Genomic DNA, 21,799 nt, shown 5'->3' with positions numbered 1-21,799 from the left:
CAGGAAATGACCAGGTGACTTGTAAACACTGGCTTGGCAAGTTGAGACAAAGTGAGATAGAAACATTCAGTGTCTTCTGCTAGAGCATTTGAGAAAAAAACAAATTATCACACTGAGTTACTCACAGTCAGCCCTGGGTACAATTTGAAAGACAAGAGATATTTTTCTTTACTGCCTTTCTATCTCCCATCTCAAGGATTTTTGTTGCTTCTGGTTCTAAGTTACCCGAGTCTCACACAGCATATAGCCCTCAGTCCCCTATCCTGCCAAGACCTGCCTTTCCAGCAGTGCTCCAAAGCTGGGTCATCCTCAGGACCTCCCCATTTCTCAGAACTATTTCTCATGAAACTCTTATAGGGCTGTTAAAAGCACCTTGCTTTCTGCTCTATGCATCATCACTAGAGTTAAGACGCCTTACACCATTTCAAAGCACTACCTCTCCAAATGAACTGCTTTGATTTTAAATTAACTGCATTACTGTTTTGTATTAAGGGCACACAACATATATAACCCTAGTGACGTGAAGTGAAAGTCGCTCAGTCGTATCCGACTCTTTGCGACCCCATGGACTATACAGTCCATGGAATTCTCCAGGCCAGAATACTGGAGTGGGTAGCCTTGCCCTTCTCCAGGGGATCTTCTTAACCCAGGGATTGAACCCAGGTCTCCCGCATTGCAGATGGATTGTTTACCAGCTGAGCCACAGGGGAAGCCAACAGTTCTCTATAAGGTAAATGTCTTTAAAAAAATGACAGACTGAACCATATAAAAACTGAGAAATTCTGAAGTTAAGATTGAACTAAGACCATTCTGGGCTTTGTCCCAGATATAAAATGAAAAGGCTGTATTGTACAGTCCCTGAGAAACTGTTACATCCTGAAATTATATGTTACATTCTGAAATTAATTAAAAATGAAGAAATTCTGGAAATTAAGACACAGTTAAACAAAAATGTAACCCACTGAGTGGGAGAAATTATCATAATAAATGTATTTTAAAGAACTTATGTCTAGACTATATGAAAAACTTTAACAAATTGAGAAGGAAAAGACTACTTACCAAATAGGAAAATGTACAGACATGAATAGACATTTCAAAAAAGAAGACATAAAAATCATCAATAATCATGACAGAAACATAGTCAACTTCATTAATCACTGATGAGGACTACTTAGAATGACAATATATCACACATGCCACAATAATTACAATGAAAAATATAAAAAATACCAAGTATGGCAAGAAGATGGAGCAATTGGAACACGTATGTACTGCTAGTGTGAGGTTAAGTTGACACAGTCACATTGGAAAATCATGTGGCAAAACTTCTTGAAACTAAACATATATGTAATCTGTTATAAACTATGGTGTATTTTATACCACAAAATACTATGCAACAATGAGAATTAATTATCTATAATTCCACAAATATATATGAATGTCATAAACATAGTATTGAGCAAAAGAAGCCTGATCAAATGAGAACATATTTGTGATTCCAGAGGTAAGTTCCAAAAAAGAGCAAAATCAGTGTGTTAGAAGTCATAATAATGAGATTACCCAAGGGAAAGTAGGTGTTAACTGGAATGGAAAGAAAGGTGGTCTCTGGGACCTGAAAATAATTCTGTTCTCTGATCTAGGTGCTGGATCCACAGGCGCAGTTGTTAGAAATTTATCAAACTACACACTTGCAATATGTTTATTCATCTTTCTGTATATTGTAGTTCAATAAAAATGTTCACCAAGATGAAAATAAATTTAAGCAAGAAAAATATAGAGATCTTTACTTAGCTTCAAAAAAGTATTTGCAAACTGGAGAGATGTTGCCTTTTTTGATGACACACACACAAACATGTCTATGGGTTTTTATTGACATAATCTCAGTTCAAGACAAGAGTGAGATGTGGATGTCAAAATAACAAAAATAATTTAGGCTTTATTTTCAGTTTATTTCAAAATAATTTAGTTTTCTATTGCTAGAATGAAATATATTTAAAATGTAAAAGTCTCTTAAGAACAGTACAGTACCACATTTTTATTTAACACTTGGGAGAATCAAAGTCCAGAAAGGCCTTGCTCGTCCTTGTGCGCATTCAGTCATGTCCAGCTCTCTGCAATACCAATTTCAGAGCATATTGTGGGCAGTGGGGAAAAAAGAGCCCATTACATCAAATGTACACACAGATTCACACATATGTGCATGCCCAGCAGCTCAGTCATGTTCAACTCTGCAGCCCCATGGACTCCGCCAGGCTCCTCTGTCCGTAGGATTCTCCAGGCAAGCATACTAGAGTGGGCTGCCATTTCCTACTGCAGAGGATCTTCCCAACCCAGGGATCCAATCCGGGTCTCCTGCATTGCAGTCAGATTCTTTACCGTCTAAGGTACCAGGGAAGCCCAGAGAGGCCTAAGTGTAATCAAATTTAGATGGATTTCCCTGATGGCACATCAATCATTCATTGACTTGAAGATTGGTTGGGAATAATCGCTATCTTCACAACATTGAGTTCACCTCTTTTTTTTTTTTCATCCAATAAATAATTTTTTGTTTCCTGATTAGTGGCCATGCATATATTTTGTAAATGTGTTCAAGATATTTAATGTTTAGTGCTGTTGTGTGATGCTGTTCTAAATTCTGTTTGTTTCTGGCTCATAACAATATAATTGTTTGGGTTTTTTTTTAATTTAGATGAATTTCTTAAGCAAAAGATTTGGAAGTAATTATCATGCTTTCTGACTCCTTCACCCAGAGCACATTCCTTTAGATCCATCGTTCCCAAACTTCACTGAGCATGAGGATTATCTTTGGAAAGTTTAAGGGGGAAAATACCGAAAGCTCTAAACCCAAACGATCTGTTCTTTTTTCAGGATTTCTTTATGGCTGCACTGGGTCTTTGTTGCTATGCAGCCTTTCTTTAGTAGGGTGAGCAGGGGCTACTCTGCTTGTGACGTGAGGGCTTCTCATCGTCGGGGCTTCTCTTGTTGCAGAGCACGGGCTCTAGCGTGAGTGGGCTTCAGTAGTTGCCGCATGCGAGCTCAGTAGCTGCTTTCCTGTCTCTAGAGCGTGGGCTCAGTCGTTGCGGTGCACGGGCTCAGTTGCTCCACAGCATGAGGGATCTTCCTGGATCAGGGATCGAGCCCATGTCTCCTGCATTGGCTGGTGGATTCTCTACCACTGAGCCACCAAGGAAGCCCAATGATGGTGATTTGATGACTTTATTAAGGAGGCATTGTACTCAGCACTTGAGGCACTGCCTCCTTTAATTCTTGAAATAACCCTAGAGCCTACTACTGCTTTATTTTTCCTTTTAACATTTTCATTTATTTTTACTTTATTTATTTACAAATGAAGGTAAGTATCACATGGTTGGTAAGAATTTGAATCCGGACTCACTCGTCTAAGCCCTAAACACTTCCTAGTGACCTTACTGTCACTAGGTCAAGATTTATGAAATCAAATAAATGGATTTCTAGTTGTGCAATTTAAAGCAAACTGAGGAAAGATGTTTGAAGCCATTTGGGTCTCTCCTGTGCCTGAAGGCGGAGAAGGCAATGGCACCCCACTCCGGTACTCTTGCCTGGAAAATCCCATGGATGGAGGAGCCTGGTGGGCTGCAGTCCATGGGGTCGCGAAGAGTTGGGCACGACTGAGTGGCTTCACTTTCACTTTCACTTTCATGCATTGGAGAAGGAAATGGCAACCCACTCCAGTGTTCTTGCCTAGAGAATCCCAGGGTCAGAGGAGCCTAGTGGGCTGCCGTCTATGGGGTCACACAGAGTCTGACACGACTGAAGCGACTTAGCAGCAGCAGCGCCTGAAGGCAAAGCACTTACAAACGCTCTTCAAATAATAGCACCTGGTCTTCTAAGCACCTTATTCAGTGCTGTTAATGTGACTAATTCTACAATGTCATATAAAGCTGTAGGAAAAACTGACAAAACAATGGAGGGGTAGTTTCAAAAGAAAAGAGAAGTACAAGAAACTAAAAGAAAGAAAAAGCTTAACTCTTGACGCTTCCTCTGTGTGTGTGTATCTCACCAATGACCCAATGACCATTCACAGTCCAAATTTCCAGAAGGGCCCCCATTCTAGTCTCATCATAGCCTCCTTCCTTATCACTTGCAACATCTGTTACATATTCTCCTAGTCTCAACCAACCCTTCCCACACACCTAATTGCCAGGCATTCATTTTATCTGTATCTGAAGAAAAGAGAAGTAGATGAGTCAAATATGCCAGAATATTAATATGTGGTGTGAAAGAAGTGCGGGTGTTGGCAAAGCTGGGTTTTGCTCCCTCCCCCAGCGCGAGAGAGTCTTTGGGGATGACATGCAATTTGTCCACTTAGCCTTAATGTCTGTGCTGGTTAAGAGGGGCACTTCCCCAAAGACACCATGTCAAAGCAGAGGAGATGAATTACAAGGGAATTAAGCCCAGACCAGAGAGTATTTGTCATCGGACCCTCTTGGCTCTGTTGATTCCTCAAAGAGAACATGGGGGATTAACTGGGGTCTGGCTCAGAGTTTGGGGTCGAGGGTCATACCCACAACTAAATGTGAAGTGTTTTGTGGGGGAAAAGATAAAACGGTAGGAAGGGAGGGATGACAGGATGTTGATGTGTGTGTTGTCGTGTCTCAAATACATGTGGGTCGGAGGGAGTCCATCATTAGTTTTCTGGGAGCATCTGAAGGAGGGGAAGATGGGGAGCAAGAGGAACTCTCTGAGCTCCGAGACACTTGACCTTCCTCCAGACAGGAAGTCCTATCTGGCACTGAGCTTCTGACCTTCTCTCCTGCTTATCTCTCGCCTATCCATCAGGATCAAGATGCTGACAATGGAGGAGACCTTTCAGATGACTTTTCTAATGAAGTCTTAACCAAAACATCCCTATATTTTGTCAGTGCCAAGTATGGACACCCATGCACATGTAAATATCATCAGGAAGAGTACTGGATCCCAAAGTTTTGGTCTCAAAAGAGTACATCTCCATATACCCATCCAAAGAGGCCACTTAGCCAGATCCCAGAGACACAGCTTTGAAGAAGATTCAGGGCAATTGGCACGTTTGTGCTCCTTATGTCAGGATCAAGCTTGACTCCTCTGAGGTTTTGAAAGAGCCAGTCAGTGGGGATTTCTGCTGAGCAGAGAGAGTAACCAGAGCTGAAGAAACCGAAGAGATTTCACACATCTGAGCAGGCAAGACCAAGAAAGAAAAGGATTCCTGGAGCTTATATTTGGGAGCCTGAAAGGGGGCTCTTCTCAAGTTTATGAAAACTAGAGAGTCATGAGTAAAGAGTTCTACTTAAATTTTGGTCCCAGATTTTTATTACAACTCATCTCTGAATTTAGTGCCCCAGTGAGTTTCATTTGAAACTAGCAATGTGGCATTTTCATAAATAAAAAGAGTTCTGAGTCTGGAAGCATACCTGTGGCTACCTGGAAAGAGTTTAGCTAAGACAGTCTGAAGTCCTATTAGAAAAGCTCCTGTTTAAAATTCATCATCTACACAGGCTGTAGACACGAATCATGAGGGAGGAACTTTAGGCTAGGCGCAGCATTCAAAGACACTTGCAGACATTTGTGAGCCTCCTGGAGCAAGTAAACCTCTGAGCTTTAATGCTATCTGCTGAACTCAAATAGTAGTAGCTCTTCTGTCCATTTCAGTACTGAGATTAATTGTGAGAATCAAATAAGGTAAGTGTCTTAGTCTGCTCAGGTAGTTCTAACAAAGTACCACAGACTCAATGGATTAAATAACAGATGTTTATTTCTCATAGTTCTGAAGCTGGAAATTCCAAGTTCAAGGTGCCCTGGTGAGAGCTCTCACCCTGGCTTGCAGACAATCATCTTCTTGCTGTATACTCACAAGGAGGAGAAAGGAGAGGGGAAGAGAGAGAGAGAGAGCACACTGGTGTCTTCCTCTTCCTAAAAGGGCTCTAATCTCACCATGAGGGCTCCACTCTCATGACTTTCTCTAAATATAATTACCTCCCAAGGCCAAACACTTTCACATTGGAGATAAGACTTTCAACATATGAATATTGGGAGACACAGACATTCGGTTCATAGCAATAATGAAATCAAAGGCTTTGGTAAATGACATAGAACTCTATAAACTCATTATGGTATCATTTTCATCACTTCTGGGCTTCCCTGGGGGCTCAGTGGTAAGGAATCTGCTTGCCAGTGTAAGAGATGCAGGTTCAATTCCTGGGTCAGGAAGAACCCTCTGGAGAAAGAAATGGCAAGCACTCCAGTATTCTTTCCTGGAAAAACTCCACAGACAGAGGAGGCCTGGTGAGCTACAGTCCATGGGGTCACAAAGAGTCAGCTATGATTGAGCAACTAAATAACATGTTCACTACTAACATAAGCCTCATAGCACAGGTTAGAGTGTGCCACTGTATCCTGTCTTTTTCCCTTAAGGATCTTGGAATTATAAAGAAACTTGCAAACATATCCTGCAGCCCCTCTCCTCATCCCTGCTTTACAGCTGAGGAAAATGAGCTGATGTCATGTCCAAGGTTATACAGTAATTGTTAAGAAAGCTGGTTCAGAGGATAAGAACTCTGGAACTAGATAAGCCTGGTAATAAATCTGACCTGCACTATTTAATAAGCATTGTCCTTGGACAACTTATGTCATCTCTCTAAAGCTCAGTTTCCTCATTGTAAAAGAGGGATGAGAAGAATAATACCTATTTTATCAGAGTTGAGGTGAAGTTTAAATCAAATTGCACACATTATTCCACATTAACACAGAGTAAGAGCTTGATGAATATTGTTAGTATTAAATGCTACTGAATGTTAAATGCTGCTGTCATGCTTTATTATTGTTAGTATCATTATTAATCACAGAGTTGGAATAAGCACCCCAGTCCCCTGACATCCGGTGTTGCTCACAAAAAGTAATTGTTCAAATCTAGCAAAGCCAATTAAAGGCAGGAACAATTTCTTTCTTCATGATAAATCTTATTAGAGTTCCCAGCTGTTTGCTGCATCCAAACAGTAAAGTTGAGTGCAAGGAAAAACCAGTTCCTGGAAACATTCATCAAAAGTCTAGTAATTAAAATAGAACCCGATTATAAAACTCAAATGGTTTTAGCTGAGCTTTGGTGCTAGAGTAACTTTTTTCTTCCTGAAAAATCAAGGACAGTATAAAGTCTGGTTTGAAGCCACAGGTAAGATTTTCCTGTGGAAAAGCATTACTGGGCTCATTCTTTTGCAGATAACCTAACCATGAAGATAGCTTAAGTGCTATCTTAAGGGCAACTTGTTCTCACTAGCATTTGCTTTTTTTCATACTATCTATTTCTTACTATTTGGAATTGATATTCTACTTTCCTAAATCAAGGACAAAAAATGATAGAAGCAAATCAAAGCCTGAGTGCCCAGTCAGAACTAGCAAGGTTACTCAGTATTCAAAGACCAAGTTCTCTGCCAGAAAGCTGGATATTTGCCTCATATCCTAATTCCGGGCTTAAGTAGAAAAAAGTTAATGGATTAACCCTGACAGATGACTGATGCTCTCAGCAAGCATGGGCCTGGAGCCAGAAATCAGCCCTGCGTACAGACGGCAGCCATGTCTAGGGGTGCGGGACTGGGCTGATAACAGGACCGGAAACCCATCAGAGACACCCACCCTCTTACCTCTGGGCCTCATCAAAATTACCTGCCAAAGAGACACCGCGCCAGACCAGCACCTTGTCAGACTATCGTGTAATAGAAAACAGCTGTTCCTGTTGGGAGGCAGAGGTGGGAGGAGTGAAAAGAACAGAGAACAGAACCATTCATAACTTTTCTGCTTGTGCAGAACTGTAAGTTGCAATCGCAAGGCAAGTAAGAAGGGGAAATTCTAGGGACCCCGTGGGAATGACATTATCCTCCTCTAAGGAACTGATAGGAAATCGGAGCTACTGAATTTAAATCATTGATGACTGTTAATCCTTAGCAATGGGTTTAGAATACTGTCTGGACCTACCCGGAGCATCCCAGGGGTCCCAAAGGTACAGAGATCGGATCAGGTGACTGGGGCAGGGGGAGTGTCTCCATCACCCAGAGCAGTGCCTATCACGTGGAGTGTGCTTAGTGAGTGCTTGTTGAACACATGATTATGGAAGTTCATGGCAGGCATTTTTCTGAGGCTAGATGGAGTGGATTTGTGATTAAATGGATTAGAGTTTGACTCAATGTTTTATCACTTATCAACTGTGGGGTCTTTGGAAATTTTCTTAATATATTCATACCTTAGATGCTCTATCCATAAAATGGGATGTGGACAGCTACTTCATAGGATGTTGGTTATTATTAAGTAAGTAATCTAATATTGTATCGTTTACTGTACTCTGAAGTTTCTGGCATGAAGTATTAGGTTGATGGAAAACTAGTTGTGGTTTTAGACTGTGAATTTTAAATCATTCTAACTATGCCCAAACACATCTTTATTAATCAAAATCAGGAACCATTACAATCAACCCACTTTTGCCAAAAAGAAATAGTTGGTTTATTTCTGCAGCAGAAAAATCCATGCTTTGGGATTCGAAGAACTCTTAAAAAGCATCTTCTGTCTCCTGCTGGATGTGCAAGCATTTTCCCTGCAAAAAAAATTGATTGAGATGACTGACGAGGTGGTAGCTGGTTGGTGAGAGGTCTGGTGAATACGGCAGAGGAGGTGAAATTTCATAACCCAAATTGATTCAACTTTTGAAGTGTTGGTTGTGTGTCATGCGGTTGGGCATTGTTCTGGAGGAGAATTGGGCCCTTTCTGTTGACTCATGCCAGCTATAGGCATTGCCGTTTTCAGTGCATGTCATCAATTTGCTGAGGATACTTCTCAGATGTAATGGTCTCACCAGGATTCAGAAAGTTGTAGCAGACAGGTAGCAGACCACCAAACAGTGAGTGTGACTTTTTTTTTTGATGCAAATGTGGCTTTGGGAAGTGCTATGGAGCTGCAAGGAGATCCAACCAGTCCATTCTGAAGGAGATCAGCCCTGGGATTTCTTTGGAAGGATTGATGCTAAAGCTGAAGCTCCAGTACTTTGGCCACCTCATGCGAAGAGTTGACTCATTGGAAAAGACTCTGATGCTGGGAGGGATTGGGGGCAGGAGGAGAAGAGGACGACAGAGGATGAGATGGCTGGATGGCATCACTGACTCGATGGACATGAGTCTGAGTGAACTCCGGGAGTTGGTGATGGACAGGGAGGCCTGGCGTGCTGCGATTCACGGAGTCGCAGAGAGTCAGACACGACTGAGCGACTGAACTGAACAGAACTGAACTGATGGAGCTTCTGTCTCAGGCTCTGTGGGGTCTCTGGGTCCTGGAGTGCACAAGGTTTGTTTGAGTCCTCTGAGCGTCTCATGGAACAACAGACTACAGACAGGTTCCAGATAGGGAAAGGAGTACATCAAGGCTGTACATTGTCACCCTGCTTATTTAACTTATATGCAGAGTGCATCATGAGAAACACTGGGCTGGATGAAGCAGAAGCTGGAATCAAGATTGCCAGGAGGAATATCAATAACCTCAGATACACAGATGACACCACCCTTATGGCAGAAGCAAAGAAGAACTAAAGAGCCTCTTGATGAAAGTGAATGAAGAGAGTGAAAAAGTTGGCTTAAAACTCAACATTCAGAAAACGAAGATCATGGCATCTGGTCTCATCACTTCATGGCAAATAGATGGGGAAACAATGGAAATAGTGAGAGGCTTTACTTTTTTGGGCTCCAAAATCACTGCAGATGGTGACAGCAGCTATGAAATTAAAAGATGCTTGCTTCTTGGAAGAAAAGCTATGACCAACCTACACAGTATATTAGAAAGCAGCGACATTGCTTTGCCAGCAAAGGTCCGTCTAGTCAAAGCTATGGTTTTTCCAGTAGTCATGTATGGATGTGAGAGTTGTACTATAAAGAAAGTTGAGTGCTGAAGAATTGATACTTTTGAACTGTGGTGTTGTAGAAGACTCTTGAGAGTCCCTTGGACTGGAAGGAGATCTAACCAGTCGATCCTAAGGAAATCAACTCTGAAGATTAATTGGAAAGACTGATGCTGAAGCTAAAGTTCCAATTCTTTGGCTACCTGATGTGAAGAATGCTGGCAAAGATTGAAGGCAGGAGGAGAAGGGGATAACAGAGGATGAAATGGTTGGATGACATCACTGACTCAGTGGACATAAGTTTGAGTAAACTCCAGGAGTTGGTGATGGACAGGGAGGCCTGGCATGCTGCAGTCCATGGGGTTGCATAGAGTCGGGCACAACTGAGCGACTGAACTGAACTGATGGAGCTTCTTCTCAGTACAACCACTGAGGTGGTCATCGCCAGTTGTCATATAAAATTCACTTTTTGTCACATGTGAGAATGCAATCAAGAAATGGTTCGTTGTTGTTGCATAAATAAGAGAAGACAACACTTCAAAATGACAATATTTTGATTTGTGATCAGCCCATGAGGCACCCACTTATTGAGCTTTTTCACCTTTCCAATTTGCTTCAAATGCCAAGTGACTGTATAATGGTCGACACTGAGCTCTTTGGCAACTTCTTGTGTAGATGTAAGAGGATCAGCTTTGATGATGGCTCTCAGTTGATTATTGTCAGCTTCCGATGGCTAGCCATGGAACTCCTCATCTTCAAACCTCTCGAATGCTTTGCAAAATTTCTTGAACCACCACTACACTGTACATTTGTTAGCAGTTCCTGGACCAAATTCATTGTTGATGTTGTGAGTTGTATGCTGCTTTATGACCCATTTTGAATTCAAATAAGGAAGTCACTTGAATTTGCTAGTCTAAAATAAATTTCCCTAGTCTAAAATAAATATAACATACACAGCAAGTAAAGTCATTAGCGCAAAAATAAAAGGGAGAAATGTGCATTAAAATGACATATAAGATAACCATGATTATTTAAGAATGTATCCCAATATCAAACAGCAAATTTCAACAATGCAAAAGCACAATTACTTTTGCACCAACCTAAGCGGAAGCTCAGTAAATGATAGAAGATATCATGGATCGTGCAGTCATTAGATCATACAGCAACAATGATGATTCATGTGTACAAGTTACCTCCAGATATAACAGGAAAGGGTGGAAAGGGTAGCACTGCTACCAAGAAATGCTCATCACAGACTATTCACTTGCTAACAGTAGCCAGAGCAGACAACCCTGGTGAGTTTCCTAGTCATGTACATACACCACGCCCATTATACAGAAGAACTCTACAGGAACATTGGGTTTAAGTGGCCTTGGGTGGCCAGCTAAAGCAGGAAAAAAAAGAGCAGGTGAAAAAGCAGAGGCCAGATAGACAGGAGCCTTCATGTCTGCCATCAGCATCATTGTTCCTTGTATTCATACACAGGGAATTTACTTTTAAAGTTTGATCTACTTTTCTTTGAGTAAGAAATTGACCTTTCTGGGCAAACACATAGACGCATTATACACATGCAGGTACACATATCCACATGATGGAAAAAAGTGAATTGAATAATTTACTATCATTCAAATCAATGTCCTCAAAATTCAAGTGTAGGTGTCAACTTATAAGAGGAATAGGAAGCTATGTATATAATGAACAATCAGAAAACAAGAAAGAAGTCTTGGAAATTAAGAACATTATTGCCATATACACACAATATCTCTAATCTCTCTTGAGCAAGTACATACACTCAGACACAAATGTAAAATAACAACCACCAACAGTCCTGTATAAATGTTTTTTGATGTAACATATTGAATTCCAGAAGATGCAGGGCTATCGAGTTAGGATTCTAGTCTTCTCTGCCGTCTCAGATCACCTGTCACGTCTCCTTGAATCCTTCTGAGTCTACACTGCAGTTCTATGGGGCTTCCTCGGCAGGGGTATGCCCCCCACTTATTTGATGGAGTCTCAAGCTTGAAAAGAATGATCTTCCAGTGGCCTTAAGTGATGGAGTTACTAAGGAAATGTTTCAGTGTTGAGAGGCTCACCCTGGGTAAATCCAGTGTTGTGAAAGAGGAAGCGGCTAAGGGAAGAGGTGTCCTGACCATATGGCCTCAGGGTCCTCTGAAGCTCCTCTGAAATAATACCATGGTCACCTCTGTCTTTCTCTCAGAGCCCTGATAGTGTCTTATCAACTGAGAAGACTGTGCTGTATAGTTTGAGAAAGTTTCCAAAGGTGATTCATGACACCTCCATCCCACCAGTGCTGGTTGATGACTATGGGTCATAAGTCACAGTGGACACAGCTCTTTCTGTCTCTCACTTGACAACCCCTACAGAAAAGCAAATTTGGAAACAATGAGTCCAGGATGAAAATTTAAGTCTCTGTAAAGTCTTCATCATCCACAAAGAAACAACTCTTTGCTTTACCAGGGTTGTTGAAGAGTCATGCGTCCTTATTATGGCTGCCTAGGTCTTTATAGGGGCTTCCCTAATAGCTCACTTGGTAAAGAATCTGCCTGCAATTCAGGAGACCCCAGTTTGCCTTCTGCATCGGGGTTTTTATAGACAGTTTCACCTCCCAAACATTTCAACATGCTGTGATTTTATCAAGTACAGGGCAACATTGAGACCTTTATTTCATTTTATTCTCAGCAACTCCAAGGCCCGCTTTCTACAATGGCAAAGGGAGTAACGCTGTTAACCCTTGATGACTGTGTGAAGATTAATTTAGTTACACTGCATAAATTTTCTAAACCAATAGGGAGTGCTTCATATATGACAGCTATTCTTATCATTAACTTATTTTTGAGGCTCATGTCATGACTACATCATATGGTCAACACTTTATAATCTATGTTGCATAGTCAAGTGAAATTTCAGGTTCATAAGACATGTCTAAGTGTCTGGGAGGCATTCTGTAATTTTCTTCATATTGACATTGGGACTTAACCTGGTGGCGCAATGGTTAAGAATCTGCCTGCCAATGCAGGGAACACAGGTCCCATCCCTGGCTCAGAAAGATTGCACATGCCAAGGGGCAACTGAGCCCATGCCGCACAACTACTGAGCCCACATATCCTGATGCCCATGCTCCAAAACAAGAGAAGTCATTGCAATGAGAAGCCCGCACACTGCAAGTAGAGAGTAGCCCCCTGCTGACTGCAGCTGGAGAAAGTCCATGTGCAGCAACAAATACCCAGTGCAGCCATAAATAAGTAAAGAAACAATTCTGACATAACTCTTGGTTTTGTTTTAGAAGGGTTTAGAAGAGATTCATACTGTATTCAGCCTCTCTCTGTTTTTTTTCTCCTGTTCATACTTGCCCATGGTCTTCTCCTAAGGTAAATCTGATTGCCAGGAAACAGCCAGTTGTGAAATATGTCTCAATATGACTTGTATTTGCAGGATAGTCAATTTTACCCCAGGATCTGGCATTGCTCTTTCTGATGAGGTCAATGTAATGCCAAACTGAATCACTGGCTCCCTCCCTTTTTCCAAAGAAAACAGGACAATTGCAAGGAAGCTTTATTTGTTGTTGTTCTCATTTCTCAGTCTCCAATTTCATTTCTATCATAAATAGCATCAATTATCTGATGTGTAGCTGACAGAGCAGTTAGTTTGCCTCCAAAGCATCATTTGGTTCCACTGATTCAGCAAAACACTTGAGTATGAATGTGCCCCTGTGTTTATGGACTTCAATGCCTGAGTTTTCACATTAGCTAGAAAAGGTTATTTGTCTTTAGATTAATGATAAACAAGGTTAAGGGCACAGTTCCTAAGTTGTGCTTCATTTGGAGCTTCTCAAGCTGGATTTAACAGATAGTAAGTTACAAGAATTTGGGAAAACTCACACATTTACAGGAGTCCAGGTTACTAGTTAGCTCTTATTTATAAAGAAAAAAAAAGGGGGGAGCTAAAAAGCATACTACTACTACTACTACTACTAAAGTCACTTCAGTCATGTTCAGGTCATAGAAAAATCAGGAATCAGAACTTTGCACAGTAAGTGACATATGGTGGAGGGATAAATAACAGAATGAATGATATGATTTTCTGTTTATAAAATCATCAAAGGAAATTATATGCCTTATGTTTAAATTTCTACTATGCTTGCATTTCAGATACTATTCTTGATGTTTCCCCCCTTCACTTTCCTTAGAACTGCCTAAACTCAGAGTCTCTCCAACCAAATCAGCTAAGTCAAGCAAAATATTTGTCAAGAAAATGATTAAAAGGTGACATACAGTTAATTACGATAAAGAAATTTTAACTGGTTGATGGGGTTTGGTGGGTTTTTTTTTCTGATGTAAATATTAAGAGAAAAAAGAACTCATTAAATGTTAAAATATTAACAGGAAAAAGAACTTATAAAATTTTACCATACTTTTTTCTTTTCATAGTTTTTTTAGCAAAATTAGTAATTGGTGAAATAAAAAAAAGAAACCAAAGAGCTAATCCATGTTATTTTTGTATTATGCTCTAAAATATACAGGTTATTTCCTAATTTATTCATATCAAATCTAAGAGGAAAATAGATATTAACACCAACATGCAAAACTCCTCTCAATGTGAATGCCAATGTTCTTGTTTTGACGTAAATTACAAGGGTCTCTAAGCAGAGATTTGAAATGCTTTTATCCGTTAATCAAGAAATCACAAAACTATATTTGTTGCATATATGTTTATGTAAATAATAGTTTTTAAATGCCCATTTCTAGTTTCCCAACACTATGTAACCCTACACCAAATAAATCTAGTAACTCACAATTATGTGTCTTGGCTGGCCAAGCATTTTATCATTTTAAAATAGAATATATTATTGCAAAAGTAATTGTAGTATATTGGCAGTTGTGTTTTAGTAATTGCAGTTTGTTGGTATCAACAGAGACTGGACAGATTTCAGCATAGCTCTTGCTAATATTTAAGGACAAAATAACTAGTCATTTTTCTTGTGTCCACAATATAATAAGCACCGTGTATTGATTTATTGAGCATTTGCTATGGGCCAGTTAATTTACATTTCTGTCCTGTAAGGAACATGTGTTTGATGTCCAAACTCTGGGAGATGGTGAAGGACAAAGAAGCCTAGCGTCCTGCTGTCCACAGGATCACAAAGAGTCAGACACAACTTAGTGACTGAATGCAAACAATCTTTTAACATCCCTGTAGAGTAGATAGATGACTTTTATCTTAAATGTATCAATGACGAAAGTGTGGTTTAGAGAGGTCACAGAAATGTACCCAAGTTAAAAAATAATAAAAATAAATAGGTGGTGGAAATTAAACCCAGTTATGTATGACTCTGTAGGCTACGGTCAATGATAACTTCTTTGCTCTTTTGACTTAAGTTGGCCAAAATAATAATAATAATAACAACAATAATAGGAATAAGTAAGATGTACACACAGACCCTACATTTAAAGAATAATTGTATGTCAAACGGCTTATATATTTCTCTGTATTTTTCTTGAAAAGTTGAAGATAATGTGTTCTTTGAACAGTGTAAGATGCTTCCACCCACTCTATGCTCCAGTGACTTGTGTGTAAGGAGTGTCTATTGAATCAGACCTCTGAGTCATGGGTCTGAGAGGTAAGATGCATACTTATATCATGCCTCTTAAGGCAGGTGTGTGCCAATTTATTCATCATTTTATGTGCTAGATCAAAGGCTGTGAGTACAGTTCCTCAAGATAAATGTGATTTTCTTAGCAATGTTGAAGTAGAGCAATGCAGATTAGATGGAGTCTTCTTAGAATTGCCTTTCCTTGACCATTTCCCATGGGGGTTTTAAACCAGAAGAAAAGGCTAAACAATTTCGCTGAAGTTTACATCCAGGACAAAACCCCAAAATGCCGCAAACAATATGTATTCAGTTGGCCAAAAAGTTTGTTCCGGATTTTTGGTAGCATCTCCCAGAAACACCCAAACAAACTTCTTGCCCAGTTCAACAACACTTCAGAATTATTTCACTTCAACTTTTTACCCTCATGTATTTCAGAGGAAAGCATTTCTGGGTCATTTTCACTTATTTCATCAAAATACTACTGAGTAATTCTCTTGGGCTCTATAAGTGACTTCAGTATGTCTGATTGTAAGCCAAGATGCTACAAATTAATAAATCTTCTAAAAATGCAGCTTTCCAAAGATATCAACTTTATTGGATGTGTTAAAAATCATGGGGACGTCCCTAAATAATATTTCACTTTGCAAAAGGTATTAACTGAAAGCCTGACAGAGAATGGCCAGCACAGATGCGCTGACAGCAGAGGGGAGGAGGAGGAGCCAGCTTTTAAAGATATGGGGAAGTTTAATCTGAGATAAGACATGTAAAATGAGATCGTATATAGATGTATATGGTACGTATACGGCATGATGGGCTACAGTCTATAGGGTCACAAAGAGTTGGAAATGACGGAAGCAACTTGGCACACATGATACATGTATGGGTATATATAAATAAAATCAGAGATCAATAAGCAAAATCCACAGTTATTACCCACTAGAGTCGTAGGCCACCGGAAAGCGTAATATTAAAACATACAATATTTTGGTGTGTGCCACATAAAAGGTCAGTTTCTCCGTTAGTTTTGAGCACACAGCATAGGAAGAGCCCTTCAGACACCCACAGACAGCAACAATTGCTCTGGGAAGGAAAAAGACCCACCCTAACCCCTGCAACAGACTGGTAACATTCATACCCTGACAAGCACCTCGCCGCAAATGAAGATATGCCTCTGAAAGACTGGCTCACTTTTACCACATTGGATCCTGCAGTAGCAACGGGTATCTTAGTAGATAAGAACATACATTCCAGGTCTACACTGCCAGGATTCGATTCCTGAATCTGTCACTCAGAGTCAGCTACATACTTTGCAGGATCCAGCTCAAACTAAAAATGCAGGGTCCCTCGACCACATATCAGGGAGAAAGTGCCATTAAAGACACAAAAAGATGAGGCTCTTCTTTTCTTCCACAGTTTCTCTTTCTTGTCATGGTGTTTTATTTGCAATTTAATGTCAGCCTACAATTTACAATTGTCAGCACAAATTTTACCATCCATCTTTACACTGTGTGATTGATACCAGTTTTAATGCAAATATAAGAGCATTTCAATTGTGGGCAGAATCATCAAAATCGCACAATTCATATTCCATAGCTCCTATATGCATAGCTATTTTGTTCTCGCCAAAGCAGTGAAAACATGGCACAAAACGGAGTCAACTGGTGTTTAATTCACATTTTGATGTGTGACCCTCCTAGCACCGCTCTGTACTACTGATATGTAAGGGAGGATTGAAAGGAAAAGAAATTACAGGCATTCCTATCTTTCCCTTTCCTTCTGTCATCATTTCAAGCACCAGTTATTGGCTAATACAGGGAAATAACGTGAGTAAGAAGGGACAGACTAGGATGCCTGGACATAGGCATTTTTTAGAATGCTCCTGCTTTCTTTCTGTGTTCAATGCCAGTTCTGGATGAAAAGACAGTGTTAGGAATTGGGCTCCCAATGACCGTGCTTAGTCATATCTATAACATGCTTGTACTGTACCTACTTCAAGTCTCTCTGGACCTCCACACATGATGGATCCACTGGAATGCTGTGTTCATGGGAAACCACGAACACTGCATGTGAACTGAGCCAACAAGCATCTCCTATAAGACCCATTCCTCCTTTGCTCCCATGCGTGATATATTGCCCATCAACCCTCATTTACAAACACATGTTCAATGATAAAATTATGAAGAATTTAAGGCAGTGACAACAGAATGTTAGACCAAGCATGGCCCCCCTGAGCACAGACATGTGACTACACAGGCTAAACATTCATGAAGCCACCCCGGCACTTACTGGCTCTATAACCTCAGACGTAGTACTGAACCCTTCTGTACCTCAGTGTTTTCTCTTGTAAATTTGGAAAATAATTGTATCTAGCTCATAAAATTCGGAGAAGGCAATGGCACCCCACTCAGTACTCTTGCCTGGAAAATCCCATGGATGGAGGAGCCTGGTAGGCTGCAGTCCACGGGGTCCTGAAGAGTCAGATACAACTGAGAGACTTCACTTTCACTTTTCACTTTCATGCATTGGAGAAGGAAATGGCAACCCACTCCAGTGTTCTTGCCTGGAGAATCCCAGGGACGGGGGAGCCTGGTGGGCTGCCGTCTATGGGGTCACACAGAGTCGGGCACGACTGAAGTGACTTAGTAGTAGTAGCTGATAAAATTGTTGTCAAAAACAAGTGTGTTGTTATGTAAAGTGCTTGACACGGTGCCTTGGCATACAGTGAAATATAACCAGTGGTTCTTATTGCTACTTTGTCATTCAGTTCAGTTCAGTTCAGTTGCTCAGTTGTGTCTGACTATTTGCAACCCCATGAACTGCAGCACGCCAGGCCTCCCTGTCCATCACCAACTCCCAGAGTCTACCCAAACCCATGTCCATCGAGTTGGTGACACCATCCAGCCATCTCATCCTCTATTGTCCCCTTCTCCTCCTGCCCCCAATCCTTCCCAGCATTATGGTTTTTCTAATGAGTCAACACTTTGCATGAGGTGGCCAAAGTATTGGAGTTTCAGCCTCAGCAGTAGTCTTTCCAGTGAACACCCAGGACTGATCTCCTTCAGGATGGACTGGTTGGATATTCTTGCAGTCCGAGAGACTCTCAAGAGTCTTCTCCAACACCACAGTTCAAAAGCATCAATTCTTCGGTGCTCAGCCCTCTTCACAGTCCAGTTCTCACATCCATACATGACCACTGGAAAAACCATAGCCTTTACTAGATGGACCTTTGTTGGAAAAGTAATGTCTCTGCTTTTCAATATGCTAACTAGGTTGGTCATAACTTTCCTTCCAAGGAGTAAGCATCTTTTAATTTCATGGCTGCAATCACCATCTGCAGTGATTTGGGAGCCCCCCAAAATAAAGTCAGCCACTGTTTCCACTGTTTCCCCATCTATTTCCCATGAAGTGATGGGACCGGATGCCATGATCTTCGTTTTCTGAATGTTGAGCTGTAAGCCAACTTTTTCACTCTCCTCTTTCACTTTCATCAAGAGGTGTTTTAGTTCCTCTTCACTTTCTGCCATAAGGGTGGTGTCGTCTGCATATCTGAGGTTATTGATATTTCTCCCGGCAACCTTGATTCCAGCTTGTGTTTCTTCCAGCCCAGTGCTTCTCATGAGGTACTCTGCATATAAGTTAAATAAATTTTTTCATTAGCATCATCAATTTGTTTGGGGAGCATCAGGTTTTAAAGATATGACCTTGAGACTTTCCTGGCAGTCCAGTGGCTAAGACTGCACTCCCAATACAGGGAGCAGGGATTCGATCCCCAGTCAGAAAACTAGATCCCACGTGTCACAACTAGGCCTGGCACAGCTAGGTAAATTTTATTTTAAATAAAAAGATATGACCTTAAAATGAGATTTAAGGATGATCCTTGAATTTTGTATATCCATATCATCCTTCTCAAATTGTCACAAGGATCCTATAAATGTTATAAATAGATTGTCTCTGTGCTGGCATGATGACATTCTAGGCCAGATAATTCATTGCTCTTGGGTGCTGTTCTATGAACTGTAGGATATTAGCAGCATTCCTGGCTTCCACCCATGAAGATAGTAACCACCACTCCAGAGGCAAACAAAAGTGACTTTGTTGTTGTTGTTTAGTGGCTAAGTGATGTCCGACTCTTTGTGATCCCATGGACTGCAGCACACCAGGCTTCCCTGTTCTTTGCTATTTCCCAGAGTTTGCTGAGTCAGTAAGGCCATCTAACCATCTCATTCTCTGTCATCCCCTCCTCCTCTTGCCCTCAATCTTTCCCAGCATCAGGGTCTTTTCCAATAAGTTGGCCCTCGGCATCAGGTGGCCAGAGTATTAGAGCTTCAGCTTCAGCACCAGTCTTTACACATTGCCAAAATCTCCTAGGAGGCAAAACCCCTCCCCCAAAACCCCCTCCCACTGGGAGTCTCTACTTTGTGATTATATGGTATGTATGAGAACATTTAAAGCTATTTTGCCAAACAAGTACATCCAGGGCCACATAATCCCCCAAGCATGTAGTGCAAGCTCAGCATCCTTAATATACAACATAGCAAACCCCCAAATGACATACTACTTAGATTCACTCTAGCCCTATAGCTCTCTACTTCTTCTTCTGTTTACCAAAGAGGCAGGATGAAGCTGTCTAAAAAAGAAAAGAAAAGAAAGAAAGAAAAAGAAAAAAAAAAAGTGGAAAAAGTCTCATTCAAATCTGGAAACTGTCAAATCTCTGATAAGCTGGTCCAAGAAAACAGAAGTGCATCAACTCTGGTTCCCAGGATGGAAAGACCTAGGAGGTATTATTGTCCAGACTGTGCACACCACCGGCTGCCTCCTCCCCCGCAGCAGACACCCCTTGGCATGCCTCGGCTCAGACAAAGCCCTGATGGAAAGTAACATGAGGACTGTGCTGACTCCAGCGAGTTTGATTTATCAGGACTACTGGCATTTGCAAAAGCAAGTGGTCTGTTTGGATGAGATGTTTCCCAGGCAAAAAAAAAAAAAAAAATCTGGCTTGATGATCTCTGCTCTTGAAGCATCTTAATGTCACTGGCAACAAAAAGGGGAATTCTGTCTGCAGGCGGCGCTAGGTGTTCTAGGCAAGTCTCAGTCCCAACTCCCATCACCTCCTCTTGCGCTTTTATTTCTTTAGGTGGGAATGCGAATAAACCCTCCCTCTCTGCATTTCTTGCTCTCACCTTCCTTACCACACTTTCCCCATCGCTTTCTCCATCGCGCCTCCCTCTGTCCCCCTCCCCCACCTCGAGGGCCACCCCATCTGTTTTCTGTTAGGAGTTCATTTTCAGAGTGCAGGCTGGTGGAATTCCGAGTTCAGACCCCCTCGAGTGATGAGAGTCCTGGGGCTGCTGAAGGTCCCTTGGCGCGGTCCCTGCCACCTCCCCCTCCTCCCCTCCCTGTGCCCCACTTGCCCTTGTGCAATAACATGCTGAAGCCCACATCTGTTTTCAATTCCATGTTCATTTGAACTGCTCTGGGAAAATGGAAGCTCTCACTGAAGACCGGGGTCTTAAAGCAACAGCATGAATACAAACAACTTTATTTGACCAACAAAGGAATATGTACCTGTGTATAAAGAGATCCTTTTATACCCAAGCTAGAGGTGTTTCACTGAAGATCTGTCTACTGGTGGTTCAGGATGAGGCAATATATATAATCAAAGATCCTAACTCCTTTATTCTTGGCTCTCATGGTCATTTTTTGCCCAATTTCCAACCTGGGAATGTTGCCTGAATTCCGCAGTTGGAAACAGTCAATCTGAGTGGATATTCCCAAGCTTCTCTCTTAGTCTGCAGTTTGCTGTCTGATCAAAATTGTAGATTTTTTTTTTCCTCATTAAAACATTAATGTGGGGGACTTGGTTATCACTTTTTCTCTCTCATTTAATTGCCAAATACAAAGTGTATCTTTTAGCAGGGAAAGCTAGCAGTGTGCTCATCTTTCAGGCAAAGGAAATGAATGGTCACCTGTAAGACATGATGCTGTCTTCAGTCAATATTCTGCTTCTTCTTAAGAAAAGTGTGTGTGTTAGTTGCTCAGTTGTGTCCAGCTCTTTGCAACCCCATGGACTGCAGCCTGCCAGGTTCCTCTGTCCATGGGATTTTGGGCTGCCATTTCCTTCTCCAGGGGACCTTCCCAACCCAGGGACTGAACTCAGGTCTCCCGCATTGCAGGCAGATTCTTTACCATCTGAGCCATCAGGGGAACCCTGAGAAAACCCTGGCCATACTTAGGATGCCCTTAACTATGAATTATACATCAATGGTAAGTCATAAGGAGAACAAATCAAAAAAAGCTTTGGGTAC

This window comes from Capricornis sumatraensis, chromosome 8 (genome assembly GCF_032405125.1).
Source record: "Capricornis sumatraensis isolate serow.1 chromosome 8, serow.2, whole genome shotgun sequence".
Lineage (NCBI taxonomy): Eukaryota > Metazoa > Chordata > Mammalia > Artiodactyla > Bovidae > Capricornis > Capricornis sumatraensis.
The sequence above is the reverse complement of the archived record's forward strand: the minus strand, read 5'-3'. Positions refer to the sequence as shown.